Genomic DNA, 5,000 nt, shown 5'->3' on the forward strand with positions numbered 1-5,000 from the left:
GTATTGACGCGTTGGCACCTCTTGTAACGAGAGTCGTCAGACGTCCCCCTGCTCCTTGGATAAATGACGACATCAAGAGGGCTATTAAAGACAGAAATAATGCCCGCCATAGTCTCAAAAATAACAGAAATGACGCCGCCCTTAAAGCAGATTATAAAATAAAAAAGAAAAATGTTAAACAGTTAATACTAAGTGCAAAAACAAATTATTTCAGAAACAGATTCATATAATATAAAAACAATTCGGATAAAACATGGAAAATTATTAAGTCAATCGTACCTAGCAACAAACACCACACTGATAATCGTACAAGTTCCACACAAAGCACAGAGCATTTTAACGACTTCTTTTCAAAAATAGGTAAACTAACTTATGAACAAACAAATGCGTCTACATTACAGCAAAATATGAATCAAGCTATGCCTACATCTAATATTTTCAGACCAAAACCAATTGATGTGGAAACTATTATCCTAGTAATAAAACACCTTCGCGAAACAAATGCTGTAGGAGCAGACGGTATTGCTTTGCGCTTTATTAAGGATAGTCTACCAGGAACCGCACATTATCTGGCGGTCATAATTAACACTTCCCTGATCACTGGTGTTTTTCCATCGCTTTGGAAACATGGAATAGTAACACCAATATTCAAATCAGGAGATATAGACGACGTTAATAATTACCGCCCTATTACAATACTCCCTGTATTATCTAAAGTTCTTGAGAAAATCGTAGCAAATCAACTAACGAATTTCCTGGAGGCCAATAACCTATTATCTAAAACACAACATGGCTTTAGAAATAGGTTATCCACTGAAACAGCGTTATTGCAGATAACTAATAAAATTTATGATAATATAGACAAAAATCAGGTAAATTTACTTACATTATGTGATCTTTCAAAAGCTTTTGACAGCGTAAATCACAAAATTCTCCTTACCAAACTAAGATCCCATAGAATTGATTCCTTCTGGTTTAGTAGCTATCTGAATAATAGAACTCAATCTGTTAAAATTAATGAAAGCATATCATCGAAACAACCAATATGCTTTGGTGTTCCACAAGGATCTATTTTAGGCCCAATCCTATTTACAGTTTTCATAAATGACTTATCAACCATTGCTCATAACTGCCTGCTAGTGCAGTACGCCGATGATTCACAGTTTCTCCATAGTGACTCAGTAAATAACTTAAATACTCAAATAAGAAATACTCAAAACACTCTTACACAAGCTAAAATATACTTTGAAAGTAAATCCCCATAAAACCCAATGCATATTCATAGGTAGTCGACAGAACATTGCCAAAATCCCCATCGACACAACCATAGAATTTGAAGGCCACCCTATCAAACCAAACATTTCAGTGAAAAATTTGGGAGTACACTTGGACAGATACATGACATTTGAAACACACGTTGATAACATACACAGGAAAGTAATGGGTACATTAATATTTCTAAATCACATAAAAAAACAAATCACTACGGATACTAGAATCATGGTCGTGCAAACACTAGCTCTTAGCATAATAAACTACTGTTCAAATGTATGGGGTTCAACCAACAAAACACAAATTCAAAAAGTACAAAAATTACAAAACTTTGCTGCAAGAGTTGCACTGGGCAATGTCATATTACCCCATATATACAAAAATTGAAATGCTTAAAAGTTCATCCTAAGTGCATTTATGATACCTGTCTCTTTACCTTCAAATTGATACATGGATTCTATCCACCATGGTTATTCCCCCTGCAAACTGTAGGGAACACAGCTGGCATTCAAACACGCCAGGTAAATTCCCTATATGTAAAAAAGATCAAATACAGAAACAGGGGCAAGACAGGTACAAATTCGTGGACCGAAAATGTGGAACTTGTTACCAGATAATATTAAAAACATTAACAACTTTTGTAATTTTAAAACAAAATTGAAAGAACACCTTTTTACTCATCAAGTGTAAATATGTATGTATTCATATAAGAATAACCATTGTAATTTATGGAATAAAATGTTTGAATTTGAATTTGAACATTACCTAATCTCTACCCCATGCCAGTCAGCTCCTCCATGGTCCATGGGCAACTCACACAAGAAATATGAACCACGTGTAACTTTACCACGTGGCATTGTTTACAAACTAGGAAGGCAGCTAATCAAATGCAGACTAATACATGACCTCTCTTCCCATCGGTACAGTATGAAGGAGGATAGGAAGAGAGAGAGAGAGAGAGAGAGAGAGAGAAAGAGGGAGGGGGAGAGAGTTAGAAAGATAAAGAAAGAGAGAAATAGAGAGAGAGAGAAATAGAGTGAGAAAAAGAGAAATAAAGAGAAATAGAGAGAGAGAAAGAGAAATAAAGAGAGAGAGAGAAAGAGAAAGAAAGAGAGAAAGTGAAAGAGAGAGAGAGAGAGACAAAGAGAGACAGAGAAAGAGAGAGCGATATATATAGAGAGAGAGAAAGAAAAAGAAAGAAAGAGAGAAAAACACGAGCAAAAAACGATATACAGAATGCTAACAAACGACAAATTTGATTACATACACATAACATCTAGACATATTCACACAAACTAATACACAAATACATGTATAAACGTACAAAATATTCTCTATCATATCACTAACAGAATAAATAGAACCACGTTATATTTACACATGAATATCCACACCAGGAGGACACACAGCAAATGCGCAAGGATAGTTAAAAACGAGTCCTCGTTATTATTAATTACGTTTGATGTTTTGTAATAAAAATATATTACCAATTGCAACTGATGTCAATCATTACCACTATCAGATACGTGGAATCAAACTGCCTCTTTTGATATTCATGAAATGGATAATTGGGCAGCAGAGTGACACAATTACTTTAATATTTTGATCCCCGGACCGAGTGGAACGCTGTGTCTGTATTTGGAATATCTGAGAGGCTTAGCATTATCATTCCCTAGTTCTTTTCCTTATTTGTATGTCATTGTTATTGTTTTTTTTTATTATTATTATTGTTATAGTATTGATAACAATAATAGTTATTACTATTATTATTATCATTATTATTATTATCATTTTCATTATCCTTATTACTTTTATTGATACTGTCAATTTTATTACTATTATCATAAATACTGGCATTATATAATTCCTCATTATTATCATCATCATCATCATCACCATCATTATCATCATCGCCAACATCATCATCACCAACATCACCATCATCATCATCATTATCCTCATCAACATCATCATCATCACTAACATCACCATCATCATCATCATCACCAACATCACCATCATCATCATCATTATCCTCATCAACATCATCATCATCATTATCCTCAACATCATCATCATTATCATCATCATCATCAACATCATCAACATCAGCATCATCATTATCACCTACATCATCATCACCATCATCATCATCACCATCATCATCATCATCATCACCATCATCATCATCACTACTACCACCACCATCAATGCCATCCTTATCCTACCATCATCCTCATCTTCATCATCATTATCATTGCCATAAATTAACCATACTGTTGTAATTCATTTCATCAATATCATCCACATACACCATCAATATCCCCCTATTAAAATTGCCATTAATACATCAAAACAAAAACAAAAATATATTTTCCAAAATATATGAGCTTTCTCTCTTCACTATACAAGCTACTCTATTGTGTAACTGTAGCTGTAGGAGAAATGACATCAGGATACACTATAAATATGATGTTTGAATATATATCGATGATGTATGCTGTATATTTTTTATGCTGCCCCCCCCCCCTTGGTGATATGATGTACCGGATTTATGATGTGACTGTACCTTAATCAAACCATATCAAGTATATTTAAAATTAACCGATATCAACTATTATAATATTACCAAAAATCTTCCTGACCATTTTTTTTTTAATCCAAACACACACCAAACTTAAACACAATTTAACCGGCCTTAAACTAACCCAAACCTATTTTATCTTTAGCTAACTAGCTATTAGAGGAGGGAGCGCTACTGACTGTAACTCCTGGCACTTTTAGACCTTCCGAAAACGCCTTTAATTAAATGCCATTCGCCAAATTGATTGTCTCAATGATATTTTCGCTCGACTGGGGTATTTGTAAGAGAGGTAAGATAGATGGGCGTATAGCTGGGAAGTGAGAGGGGGGGATGAGAGAGGGAGAGGGAGAGAGAGAAAGAGGGGTGGGGAGGGAGAGAGAGAGAAAGAGAGATAGGGGTACGGAGAGAGAGAAAGAGAAAGAGGGGTAGGGAGAGAGAAAGAGAGGGGGGGAGGGAGGGAGAGAGAGAAAGAGAAAGAGGAGTAGGGAGAGAGAGAGAGAGGCAAAGAGACAGAAAAGAAGAGGAGAAGGGAGAGGCAAAGAAACAGAAAAGGAGAGGAGAATGGAGAAGAGACAAAGAGACAGAAAAGGAGAGGAGAAGGGAGAGGCAAAGAGACAGAAAAGAAGAGGAGAAGGGAGAGGCAAAGAGACAGAAAAGGAGAGGAGAAGGGAGAAGAGGCAAAGAGACAGAAAAGGAGAGGAGAAGGGAGAGGCAAAGAGACAGAAAAGGAGAGGAGAAGGGAGAAGAGGCAAAGAGACAGAAAAGGAGAGGAGAAGGGAGAAGAGGCAAAGAGACAGAAAAGGAGAGGAGAAGGGAGAAGAGGCAAAGAGACAGAAAAGGAGAGGAGAAGGGAGAAGAGGCAAAGAGACAGAAAAGGAGAGGAGAAGGGAGAAGAGGCAAAGAGACAGAAAAGGAGAGGAGAAGGGAGAGGCAAAGAGACAGAAAAGGAGAGGAGAAGGGAGAGGCAAAGAGACAGAAAAGGAGAGGAGAAGGGAGAAGAGGCAAAGAGACAGAAAAGGAGAGGAGAAGGGAGAGGCAAAGAGACAGAAAAGGAGAGGAGAAGGGAGAGGCAAAGAGACAGAAAAGGAGAGGAGAAGGGAGAGGCAAAGAGACAGAAAAGGAGAGGAGAAGGGAGAGGCAAAGA

Source organism: Penaeus japonicus, unplaced genomic scaffold, assembly GCF_977035675.1.
Source record: "Penaeus japonicus unplaced genomic scaffold, GWHDUDI00000001_assembly GWHDUDI00000010, whole genome shotgun sequence".
NCBI classification, from domain to species: Eukaryota; Metazoa; Arthropoda; class Malacostraca; order Decapoda; family Penaeidae; genus Penaeus; species Penaeus japonicus.